This window comes from Ursus maritimus (genome assembly GCF_017311325.1).
Source record: "Ursus maritimus isolate PB19 chromosome X unlocalized genomic scaffold, ASM1731132v1 scaffold_X1, whole genome shotgun sequence".
Classification (NCBI taxonomy): Eukaryota; Metazoa; Chordata; class Mammalia; order Carnivora; family Ursidae; genus Ursus; species Ursus maritimus.
In genome coordinates, this window is record NW_024423319.1 from 88,463,016 (window position 1) to 88,477,313 (window position 14,298).

Consider the following 14,298-nt stretch of genomic DNA (forward strand, 5'->3'; position numbering starts at 1 on the left):
TAATAATAAGCAATCACATCAGCATTTTTAAAAGGCTTGGGTACTCTGCCCCAATGAATATTTCCCAAATACCAAATACTCCCTTTTCACTCCCTAAACAGGGTCTATATTTTCTTACCATTGAGCTTTTGCTCATGGAATTCTCTCTGCCTAAACATTCCCTTCCTCCCTCCTCACCTCTGCTCCCTGTATACATTCAAATAATTCTTCAACCGCTCCAGTGGAATGTTTGGGGACATGTATTACATCTTTCCTTCTATATTTACTTTTTCTCCATGAACCTTCTTTATTTTTTTTAAGGATTTTATTTATTTGACAGAGAGAGATACAGCGAGAGAGGGAACACAAGCAGGCAGAGCGGGAGAGGGAGAAGCAGGCTTCCTGCTGAGCAGGGAGCCCGATGTGGGGCTCGATCCCAGGATCCTGGAATCATGACCTGAGCCAAAGGCAGAGACTTAACGACTGAGCCACCCAGGCGCTCCTCCATGTACCTTCTATTCCCTACCAGATTCTCTCCCTGAGAGTTGCAATGGGTCTTTTACACCTTTGTATTTCTGCCAGCGCCTAACACAATGTGTTGTTTATACTAAATGCTCAATAAACTGTTGTTGAATAAATGAGTTTATTTAATCCTTATTAATAAGAGTTTAACAGCAAAAACATTAAGATTGGTGAAGATGACAAATCCAGACCATGCAACTTTCTTTGTAATGCAGCTGTAGAAACCGCTGTCTTACAATGACTGATTATGTTTTTGAACAGTTGTAAAACATTAGCTGTGGAAAACGCCACAAAGGCAGAACTAATTTATCTGGTACTTAGTTAAAATTCCACACAGCATGAGGCAAGAGAGGAATTATTCTAAAAGCTCATTCTTATGAATTAATTAATTAGCCCTCTCTACCTATAGAACAAAATTAATTTAGACGTGAATATTGCTGGGAAAGTTTTTCAAAATGTAAACTTTTTCAAAACTAGAAGGATTTTTTTAATAATAATATTTTTTATTATATTATGTTAGTCACCATACAGTACATCCCAGGTTTTTGATGTAAAGTTCCATGATTCATTACTTGCGTATGACACCCAGTGCTCCATGCAATACGTGCCCTCCTTACTACCCATCACCAGCCTATCCCATTCCCCCCGCCCCAAAGCCCTCAGTTTGTTTCCCAGAGTCCATAGTCTCTCATGGTTCATTCCCCCTTCTGATGTTATTAAATTTCATAAGGAGATTCAAAAATAGTGCGAAACAGCCCCTTTTAAGCATCAAGGTAATTTTACACCAGCCACCTTTGGGAGGTGAAGTTGGTGCAGACAAGCTGGGGAAGACAAATCTAGAAGATAGAGGAGGCATTAGAGTCCAGAGCCTGTAACTCTTTGCTCTCCCAGTCTTGCTTCAAAGCTCTTGACTGTTCTACAGCCCATGTCCCTCTAAACCCTGACTTCTCTTGACCTTGGTTAACGGCCAGCCTGTCCTCCAATGCTCCGCCTTCACTCACTGTCAGCTTCATGAGGGTTGGGGCAGGAGCCAGAATAGAGTTCAGTCTTGCGCTACATTTCCTAGAACACTTCACTGAAGCCAGCCGACACCCTGCTGTGCTGTGTTCACCTCCAAAGCCACAGCAGGAGACTAATGAATGCATCGACCCCCTTAGAGTCTCAGTAGATTGGGAATTAGGAAGAGGTCCCAAATACTCATATTCTGAGGGAGGTCTAGGGCATAAGCTGGGGATAGAAGAAGGCGACACAATGGTTACGGGCAAAGAAGCATCACGTGTACAGGTAGAGAGTATTGATATATTTAGAAAGTTGCCACACGCTCAGTACCACTGGGGTACTGATGGAGGTGGCGGCGCGATGAAAGACAAGGCTGAGGAATATCACTATCAGATTTTTGTTTTGGAAAGGTCATTCTGAAATGGGAAGAGGCCAGGGAGATCACTTAGGAGGGGCTTGCAGTCTTATGGATGAGATGTAATTTGGGGGAAACTGGGCCAGCAGCAGTGGGGACAGAGAAAAGTGGACAGATCTGAGAAATTCATGAAGATACAATTGAGGAATTCATCACTATGCTGGGAGGTGAGGGACGCCATGTTAAAACTAGGCTGAATGGTCAAGTGGAACAAAGCCAGTGTGTTAAAAGGCATTGGATTCCGGACATGCCATGGGAATGATTTCTCTTTACTAGGCAAATCTGATACCATTCGGAATTGAATTAACTTCCCCAACCTAAGCGACAGAGCCACGAGATTTGCTATTCCATCCGAGTTGCCAACACTCTTAATAGCTCCACTGCCCAATCACTCAACTTCTGGTTCTTGATCCTCCTCCAGCCCAGACCTCTGATGCAGAAACCTCACCTGTGCTTCTGACCCATTGTTTGCCCCGGACCTTTCTCTACCTCAGCCTAGGGAACAGAAAATGCTGATCTGCTTAAGTCAACAAAGGTCGTCCCTGGAGCTTGGAATGGGGCCAGCTATCCCCAGCATACTTGGGCTGTGCAGGAGAGGGTACAGCTAGAGGGAATAGGGTAATGCATCTCTTATAAACATTCTCCCACCTGCCTATTAAAATTCTACTTGATCTTCAAGATAACACTCAAATGGTACCTCTTCAAAGAAGTCTTCCTAGATTCCAACATCACCCCACCTCCCAAACTTGAGGTGATTCTCCCTCTTGTATATATTTTTTTAATATTTTCTAACCTGTCTTCACATACTTACATGGTCTATATTTTATAAGAGCCATATGACTACATGTGTTCTATCTCCTACTAGCTTATAAATCTCTGGAAGCTAAGAACTAGGTCTTCCCAATCTCTCATTTATCCGTTCAACAAATATTTGAATGATTAAAGGAACAAAGGAATGAATCTCTTTGCTCCCCAGTTCCTTATATGTAACAAAGGCCTTCCTCAACAAGTCTTCCCACAGCTGTTAAAAGGCTACTTCTGGTAGTTATGATTGTCACTTTCTTCTTCTGGGCTAGGAACAAAAGTGCAAATAGCCAAAATAAAGAATTGAAATAGCAAAAAGAGGAGTTTGGAAGAAGGGGCTTAGACTCAATTGGTGTTCCTCTTTCTTTCACATTGCTTTCTCCATTTTTTAAAAAGTAATTGCTTTGAACCGCTGATAAAAACCCAAAGGCTTCTGGATTTTTATAGCCCAATTTGAGGTAAACAGTTCTCTATAAATATATTAAATATATTCACCTATTTTTCTTCCCATCAGTATAAGTGTAAGTAAAATGATTTACAAAACAATGGTCTGTAGTAGTTTGCCGATATGTGACACATATTTGAAGCACTGTCATAATGGAATTTTTAAGTAATTAAAATTATTTCACGACTAATTAACAACAGTTTAAAACCCCATAAAGCATTCCAACTTAAGCATTTCTATTCATACTCCATCTGCCAAATATTAAGTAGAACAGTACGAAAATAGGAGAGGGAAGCCATTTCCAATTATACCCCTACTTTTTACTTATTTAGGGCAGTAGCTTAACTCAGATTACTTCTCTTGATTAATAGCATTTAATATATAAAAATGACTATAAACATTCCTTATGAATGCAGAAGAAACACAGCTTTTTCTATTGAAAAAGCAAAATGGAACTATCCTGACTTTTATATTTATCTTAACAAAGACCAATACCAGTTAGAGAAAACATCTGTCTGAATAAAATCAGAAAATTCCCAAGGACATACTTAACTACTTCTAAACATGCCTTCAGAACAGACCCACCCATACACGTGTCTTGCAGTCCAGATGGAATAAGGAAATTCCCCAGCCCCTCCTGGCATTTCTTTAAATGTTTGGCCATCTAGATACAAAATTCTTCCAACAAATGAGAATGTTCCAAAAATTAGTGACTCAAGCCATCCTCTTACTTGCAGAAGTAACAACTGAAATCTTCATGTGTTAAATCAAACTGTGCTAATGTTGTTTTTGTTCTAGAATCTGAAGACCTTCAGTCATTCAACAAACATTGACTGGGGTCCTGTCATGACCAAGCAGGTGCTAAGTGCTACAAGTACAGAAAGATGAACAGGATATATCCTTCCCTTCAAGGGTTAAGTGTCTTGGTAAGAGAGAAAGAATTTGTGAATAACTATAACGCAATAGCAGGAAATTGCATGAGAGAACAGTAAAGTTATTCAAGTAAGGGTTTAAAACTGATGCCTTGATGGTAAACAGAACAAGTATCATTTATGGCTGGGAAAAAATTAAGGAAGAATTTCTGGAGGAAATACTTTTGACATTCTATGGATTTCAAGAAACAGCAGTATGAGGGACAAAGGAACAAAGACAGGAAATACAAAGTACAAATGTGATATGCATGACCTTTTACAATACTGTTTACAATATGTAGCAGACACTGTCGGCACCCAACCCATATCCCATTGGGACTCACTGTTCTCTACACACTACCCTCAGACACAGAGGTAGGGGAGTTGATCGATGAGTTCCTCAGCTTCCTCGCCTATCAAGTAAGATGTTCTATATCCTCTCCTAGAGGTCCTCAGCAAGGCTGATCCCCAATTACCCACATTAATACACTCTATTGGCTGTTTTTTCTTTCCTGTCTCACTTCCCTATGTCCCTAGTAGTACTTCCTGACATTATGTCTCAAGTGAAATTCTCCACTCAGACATACTCATAAGATATGACTTAGGGGGGATCCAAACCAAAACACAATAGCTCAGTCAAGTGGGGATGTCATTGATGACTGACAGAATGATCCGTTATTTCAGCAGTCACTGAAATAGAGCAATATTTCAATGACTAAACAGCAATCACTAGACTATCTGTGACCACTGATTTCCCCTCCTTGGAGATTTACAATACACATTGAAAAGTCCAGCAGCAAAACAAAAACCTATGTAATGTTGTTAAGAGTTAAATAAACCTCTCCAACACCCTTATTAACCTTCCAATTAAAGCTAGTTTGGAAAGTGCTGGAATTGATACCACACATTCCTAAAATTTATGAAATTTTATTTACTTTTCTTTCATGGGGACCCAGAACCAACTAAATCATGTTTGCTGGTATAATATCCAGAGTTTTAAGCCAAATTTTCATTTCATTAAAGTATATTTTAGCTTCTTTGCTGATGGCAGACTGATTTTTAAATGCCTTAACCTAAACAATATTTAGTACTATTCAGAACCTCAGCTCATGCAGTTCTCTGTGCACCAATGGTCTTGACCTAGTTTCCTGTGGGCAACACCTACAATCAGAGGTGAGAAAAAGGTTAATGAAGATTCTGGGAAGATGTCAGCAGAAGTAGGCACCCCTGCCATCCAGTGCCTCACAACGTCAATCCAAATTGGAAGTCTGCCATGAGAAGTCTCTCACTTCTCAACAGGAGCATCCACGGGGTCCAGCAGGCAGGTAGAGGCTGAAGAGAGTGGGGAAGGCCTAGATGGATAACTTACAGTCCTGAGAAAGGAGCTGTCACAGAACTTGCCTTCCCTCCAAACCAGAGTCCAGGAAATTCCCATGGCAAAAAACTCTAGAGGTGAGAACTAGAGCTTCTCAGTTCCTAGAGGTGAGTTTGCTCCCTAAAAATCTCAAGACTTCTCCCACCTCAGAGGAAGGGTAGTGCAAGCCATAGGTAATGGTCTAGGGAGGACCTGTAAGGGAACAGAATATGGAGGTGAGTCCTCCCTGCCAGAGAGGCTAGAAGAGTCTGGTCTTTCAATCAGAAAACAGTGAGCAATGAAGCTTCCTCCTGGTGCCTCTACACACTAGAGGAGAACTACAATACTGAAACAGAATTACTAAAGGACACAGGTAACGACACAGAGGAAATGAAGGAACACCTAGTGATGATCAACCATGGTTCAAAATAAGACTTTCTGGAAGCAAGAAACATGATTTTTTTCACTTTTTAAAATTCAGTGGATGAAATGAAAGAGAATATGATCACTTTTGAAATCCAAACTGATGGTCTAAAAGATGAAAAAGGAAACATACTACAAAACACAAAGCAATGGACTTCAACTTCCAGCCACAAAGGAGCAACTTGTCTTGGAATAACCTTCTTGCCAAGAACCATTTAAAAAGCTGGTGCAAATACACAAAGTATCTGTGGGAAGTCACTGAAAATAACAAGGTAGGCAAGACTCCAGGGGTCCAAACTTCACAGAGGTGGGAGATACACTGGGGTGAGGCCTTCATTTGCCTTTGACTTTTTCTTTAGTACAATTGCTAGTTTACTACACTGGGAATATAGGCCTAGCAGTAAACAGCAGCCAGGGCTTGTGGAAATCTCTTAGGGTTGCAGAGAACAGAGGATTCCAGAAGTCAAATAGGAGAGAACTGGGTGTTATATGCAAGTAATGAATCATGGAACTTTACATCAAAAACTAGGGGTGTACTGTATGGTGACTAACATAATATAATACAAAAATATTATTAAAAAAGATAGGAGAGAAGTGAACCAAAAAAACTCCAGAATCAATTTCACTTCAAGATGTTTACTGATTCTTAAGTTGTATGCATACTCAAGATGAGAGTCCCAGAAAAAAAAACAAGAAAAAATCACGATCTGGGGGGCTGAAAAGCTAATAATTCTTAAGGAAGGCATGTGATATGATGAGCACTGGGTGTTATCCACAACCGATGAATTGTTGAACACTACATCTGAAACTAATGATGTACTATGTGAATTTAAATTTAAAAAAAAGATGTTAGTTGAAAAAAATAAAGAAAAACGATTCTATCTTCATGAAAGAAAAAATAAGACATCAGAATTCTGATAATGTTAGGGAATCAGAGAATGAAGTTCAGGCTCAACTAACCAGGGTAGACCTTTTAAACAGAGAAGGCTTTAAATTGAGACTCCAAAAGGAAAAAGCCCTAAAACTAAGGGTGAAACTCTTTCAATAAAAAGAAACTAGGAATAGACCGGCCATGGCAAAGGCTAACACCTGCCATCACTGGGATCGAGGCGATCTTCCAGTGCTATGCCTATCTTCCAGGAGAAATTTAACATCAGCTGAAGCATCTACAATTTTTAATACACAGTGTCCTGCATCCAATTATAAGGAATATTTTAACATGTTAAGAAACATGAATAAATGCCTAAAATCAAGAGAAAAACTAGACAATAGCAGCAGATCACTAGATAATTCAAATATTGAAGTAATCAGACAGGGAACATAAATAACTGTGAATAATGGGCTTAAGAAAGCAGAGAAATGGAAGAGGAATTTCACCAGAGAATTAAAATCTACATAAAAATATCTAAAGGGTCAAATGGCATTCTAGAACTGAAAAACACATTCGCTGAAATTAGGAATTCAATAGATAGATTTACTAGCAGAAGAGAGGACTGGTGAAGTGGAATATAGGTCAATATAAAATATCCATAATTGATAGAAAATTAAAATATGGAAAAATGTAGAAAATAAACATACGGAATAAGATTAAAAGATCTAAGATGTATAAATTGAAGTCTCAGGAAAAGAGACAAAACAAAACAATGATTGAAGAAATACCGGCCAAGATTTTCCAAAACAAAAAAATGACATGAAAATATCAATTCAAGAATCAGTATAGACTCCTAGCAGGATAAGTACAAAGGAACTGCGTAAGTCTCCTAAAAGTCTAACCCCTTTCCAAAAGGAAGACATTAAAAGCTTCCAGAGAAGAAAAAAGACATATTGCTATCAAAATAGTAATAACACCAACATCTTTTCAAAAGAAACCATAGAAGCCAGAAGACAATGGAATGACATCTTTATAAAATACTTAAAGAGAAAAGTACCAACATAGATTTCACCCAGTGTAGTGCCAACTAGTGCACTAGGTGAAACTATTCTGAAACATAAAGCAAAATAAATGTTATGACAAATAAGAATGTTATTTCCAGCAAAACTTCGCTAAAAGAAATACTGAAGGGAATTCTTCAGATGAAAGGAGAGTAATCCCAGGTGGAAATAGAATAATGCAAGAAAAAATGAAGAGCACTGGAAAAGAGAAGTATGTAACGAAATCTAGATGAATATAGTGTCTTTAAGGTTTGAAATAATAGTTTTAGATTTAAAATACATGAAGAGGGGCGCCTGGGTGGCTCAGTCATTAAGTGTCTGCCTTTGGCTCAGGGCTTGATCCTGGTGTTCTGGGATCGAGCCCCACATCAGGCTCCTCCACTGGGAGCCTGCTTCTTCCTCTCCCACTCCACTTGCTTGTGTTCGCTCTCTCACTGGCTGTCTCTCTCCCTGTCAAATAAATGAATAAAAATCTTTTAAAAATAAATAAAATAAAATACATGAAGAATTAAATATCAGCATCAGTAACATGAAAAGGCAGAGGAGAACAAATAACATTGAAGAGTTATAAAGTTTTTACAATGTTCAGGAAATAATAAAAGCATTTGTTTAAAGTAAACTATAATTTGTCCATTCTGCATGTTATAATCTATAGGACGAACAGCTGCCTCTTTCCCTGCTCTTCTGTGGAAAACCAGTTGGCTTACAGTTTAGCCTATATCTCCAACAAGTCTATCAATCTTCTCCCAATTGACTTCTACCACAACGTCCACTGTTTTGTAAGTCTCTTAGGCTGAAATTTCTTCCCATCTGTTGCAAATTAAATAGTATCCTTTGGAGGAAGATTTGAAGCTCTCGGTTCTACGGTCTGCTTCTCTCCCCTGCCCCAAATTCTGAACCAAGACTCCGATGCTGAGTACAGAGAGAACATTCTTCTTTCTCAGTGACACCACTGCTTTAGGAGCTGAGCACTCAGTGAATGGGAGAGGGGTGCATCAACTTGAATCTCACATAGAACCCCTGCCCTGTAAGCCAGGACAAAGGTGATCTGGGCCCCAATATTCTACGTACCACCATACCCAAGATAGAGCTTCAATTCCCATGAGTGGAACTGAGCAGAAGATGGGAGCCCCACCTTTCAGCCCCACTCATTGCAGAACTTAGTTTCAGCAACAGGTAGCTAGGAACAGAATGAGAAATGTTGACACTTTGACCATCCTTGGAAGATAGCCCTCTAATTGGGAGCTGAGGGGAGAGGGAGTCACATGTTCTCAGCTTACCAGTCTGGAATGGAATTTCCATCTTGCTAAGGTGGGCAAGGGGGAGAGGACAGCCCAGGTCATGCTCCAAATACCACAAATTCTTGCAGTTCTTACCAAGTTTTAGATGATTTTATTAAATATGTGTTTCTTTGTTTACCGTATGCCCACAGAACCATTTCTTGAGGTCCTAAATGATTGGGTTATTTTTATAATTTCACCAGTTTACAGGGATATGAGGCATGGAGTTCATCGCATCATCATACTCAGAGTGAAACTACTAAAATAAAATTGTAAACTATATAACTAATAAGCTAACAGACACAGATAAATGGACAGACACCGTGTTCATAAATTAGAAGAATATTGTCAAAATACTCTTGGTATGGACCACCCAAAGTAATCTACAGATTCAGGGCAATCCCTATAAAAATCCCAATGACATTCTTCACAGAAATAGAAAAAAAAATCCTAAAATTCATATGGATTCACAAAAGCACCCTAAATAGCCAAAGGAATCTTGAGCAAGAAAAATAAAGCTAGAAGCATCACACTTCCTGATTTCAAAATATATTATAAATCTATAGTAATCAAAATGGTTTGGTACTGACACAAAAACAGACACAGAGACCAATGGAAAAGAATAAACAGCCCAGAAATAAATCCACACATCTATGGTCAACTAATATTCAACAAACTGTCAAGAACACACATGAAGAAAAACTAATCTCTTCAATAGTGCTGGGAAAACTGGATAGTTATAAAGAGAAAAATAAACTTACACACTATCTCACACCAAATACAAAAATCAACCCAAAATGGTTTAAAGTCTTAAACGTAAGACATGAAACCATAAAGTATTGGAAGAAAACATAGGGGAAAACTTCTTGACATTGGTCTAGGCTATGATTTTTTGGATATGACACCAACAACACAGGCAATAGAAATAGATATGTGGGATTGCATCAAACTAAAAAGCTTCTGCACAACAAAGAAAAGGGGATTTAAAGAATGGGAAAAATATTTGCAAGCCAAGAGGCTTATATCTGAAATACATAAGGAATTCATACAACTCAACTGCAAAAACAAACAAACAAAACAAATAACCCAATTCAAATATGAGCCAAGGTCCTAAATAAACGTTTCTCAAAAGAAGTCATAGAAATGGCCAAAGGTATGTGAGAAGGTATTCAGTGTCACTAAGCATCATGGGAATACAAATCAAAACCACATGAGATATCACCTACACTTGTTAGGGTGGCTAATATCAAAAAGACAAAGATAACAAGTGTTGGTGAAGTTGTGGAGAAAAGGGGATGCTTGTACAGTATTGTTGGGAATGTAAGTTGGTACAGCCATTATGGAAAACAGTATGAAGATTCCCCCCAAATTAAAAATAGGACCTTATGATCCTGCAATCCCACTTTTGGGTATATCTCCAAAGGAAATGAAATCAACATCTTGAGATATCTGCATGCTCGTGTTCACTGTAGCATTTTTTACCATAGCCAGAACATGGAAACAACTTTACTGTCCGTTAACAGATGAAAGGATAAAGAAACTATACATATACACACATATATATATAATTTACATATGTAATGGAATATCATTCAGTCTTAAAAAAAGGAAATCATGACATTTACGACATGAATGAACCTGGAGGACATTATATTAAGTGAAATCAGCCAGACATAGAAAGACAAATAATGCATAATCTCACTTATATGTGGAGTCTAAAATAGTCAAATCATAGAAGCAGAGAGTAGAATGGCTGGGGGAGGGGAAATGAGGCAATGCTGGTCAGAGTACAAAGTTTCAGTTATATAAGATGAGTAAGTTCTGGAAATCTAAAGTACAGCAATGTGAATATAGTCAATAATATTGTATCGTACACTCGAAATTTGCTAGGAGGATATATCTTGAGCACTCTAACCGCACAAAAAAATGGTAACTATTTGAAGTGATGGATAGATTAATTAGCTTCCTTGTGGCGATTATTTCATCATACATACTTATCAAAGCATCAAGTCATAAACCTTAAATATATACAATTTGATTTGTTAATTATATCTCAATAAAGATAGAAAAATATAATGAGGCTATCATAAGCGATCATTTTGGAAAGTAATTTGGCAATATTTATTAAAACCGTAATTGCACATACTTTTCAACTCAGAAATCCTGTTTCTTGGACTCTATCACATAGAAATAAAAATGCCAGCGTGAAAAACGAATCTTTAGTATGTAAGGAATGCATACAGAAATATTTACTGCAGCAATGTTTGACGTGGCAGAAGAAGGAAGCAAAATTAATGTCAATCAATCGGAACACAAAACAGTGGGCGGCCACAGAAAAGAATGAGGCAAGTACAGTGGGAAAAGGAAGATTCAGAGAAGTACATTACAAAGAGCCTATTCTTGTTAACCAGTTCTTAATAGTGTGTGTGTGTGTGTGTGTGTGTGTGTGTGTGTGTGTGTGTGTAAAATTATATGATTACAGAGAAATTTCTGAAGAATAAACAACAAGTTATTTACATTGGTTACTGGGGGTGTCAGTGGGAGGTGGGGGTGTCAATAAAAAACGAAACAAAACTCAGTTTTTCAAAAGTTTGCTATAATTTAAAAAAAAGCAGCATGTGTGGTGTTGTCTCATTTAAGTAAAAGTACAACTGAGACCATGCATCCATATATAAAGGGATGGTCTCCCAAAACGTTAACGGTGAGAATCTGGGGTGGTGAGATTTTAGAAAACTTTTACTTTCTTTAGTACATTTTCCTAACCCGTTTGGATTTTTTGCAAAGGAAAACTCAAAACTATAAAGCTATTTTCATTGCTAAAAACAGTAAGTGACAATAAAGATATAAAGTTGGAGAGAGGGAATTGATTTAAAAAAAAAAAGCCACAGTAGAGTTAGAAATCGAGACATGAAGCATCCCAGAAATATGGTTGAAGAGGATCTGTCTTCTTTGATTGGAACCGGTCACCATGGCACCAGAGTCAGGAGGATCCTGGATAATTTCTTCTTTAGTGTTCTTTAAATCACCTTCACCTATACCTGAGCCAGAGGTGGTTGATAATCTGCACATGGACAATTACCCCGGGTCCCTCTGAGAAGCCAGGTGGAAAACCCAGGACATAGCGTTTCTGGCAGGCGCCCTTGCTTTGTCAGCTTTCCCAAGGTTCTACTTAGTGTGGACGCGTGTAATTCTTTCCCTAGATTTGCTTATTCAAGATGACATCATGGTCCATTACGCCCAGGTACCAGGTTCCATTATCCAATCCATCAACTTCTCTCTGTTCTTTGTCTCAGTATAAACAACTCTGCCCTAGCCACCACCCACCCGGGCTATAAAACAGGTCTCAGGCTTTCATAGTGAATCACATCCCTGAGATGTTAACAGGAGCTTGCTTTTCCCAGACCGCCGGGTCTTTCCCTGAAGGTGACACCTTTCATTCTCCATTTTCAGGTCTATTTGCTCTGAATAAATCTCATCTGCAGTTCCTGATGGGAATATGGGGTAGGAGGGTGCTACCACTTTTCCTTTGCCCAATGACAATAACCATTTTCTCATTCCTAATGACTATTCCTGAGCCACTGAAATCATGTCACTTTAACTGTTTCTGAATTCTACCTCTTTCATTGTCATGTTAACAGCTCAGGCCAAAGACCTTGAAACCACGCTTGACTCCTTGCTCTTTCACATCCCACATTGATTCCATCAGTAAATCCTTCTGGCTCTGCTTTGTTCAACATTAGTCACTAAAAGTGCAGATTAAACCACAATGAGCTACCACGCCATATTGGCTAGAATGGCTAAAATAAAAATACCGGTAATACCAGATGCTGACAAGGTTTCAGAGAAACTGGAACTTTCATGTGTTGCAGGCAAGAATGCAAAATAGTTTGCTCTCAATGGAAGACAGTTTGGCATTTTCTCATAAACTTAACCATATATACTTACCATACATACCAATCACACTCCCAGATATTTACCCAAAAGGAATGAAACTTATGTTCATTCAAGGACCTACATACAAATATTTATAGCAGCTTCATTCATAATCGCCAAAACTGGAAACAATCCAAATATCCATCAGTTGGTGTAAATGAAGAAACAAATTGTGGTACGTCCATGAAAGGGGTTCTACTCAGCAATAAAAAGAAATGAACTATTCATTCACACAGCATCAGAGATGAATGTGAAACGCATTTGTTTAATGGAAGAAGCCAGATCCAAAAGGTTCCATTTGTGTGAAATTCAGGAAAAGACAGAACTATAGGGACAGAAATAAGATTAGTGGTTGCCAGCAATTGGGGTTTGGAAAGGGTGACTACAAAAAAGTAGCATAAAGCAATTTTTAGAATAATGGTATTGCCCTATGCCATGCCTGCTCTGGTGGATCCATTAATATATGAATTTGTCAAAACCCCCCTGGTCCAAGCCACCATCAACTCTCCCCTGGAATCCTACAGTAATCTCCTAACTGCTTTCTTGCCTCCATTCTTGCCCCTTTACAGTGCACATGATAGCCAGAGTGATACTTTCAAATCTAAGTGATATCATGTCATACCCATGCCCAACGGGCTTTAAATTAAATCCAATATTCTTACTATGATCCTTAAGGCCCCACACGACCCAGCCCCTCCCTGCCTAGTTCTCTGACCTCAACCCTTAGTACTGCCCCCTTCAGATTCCAGCCACAATGGCCTCCTTGCTTGTACACAAACAGTCTATGGACACTCCAACTGCAAGGTATTTACTCTTGCTGTTTCCTCTCACTAGAAGTTCTTTGCTAAATACCTGCATGGCCTATTCCCTTGCTTAAAACCCTCAATGGCTCTCTACTGCCAACAGGATAAAATTTAAAGTCCTCAATGCAGCACTTAAGACGCTTCAGGATATGGCCCACACTCATCTCTACATCTTTATGTGTTACACATTGGGTCCCAAACACAGTGAGCTCTGTTTCTGAATGCCATCCACTTCACCTTTTTTTTTTGTCTGGTGAATAAATATCTACTTATTTTTTGGAACTCAGCTCAATCATCACCTGCATGGAAAACAGACAGCTCCCTCTTCACGTACCCACCCTGCCCTGTGTGTACTTCCATGGGGACATGTGTTTTAATCAAGCTCTCCAGGTGATTCTCACACATATTAAAGTTGGAGAGGCACTGGCCCAGCATGTATTATGTGTGTTATATTTGATTGTATGCCTGTCTCCACTGGCTGGACTGAAGAGCCCTCGA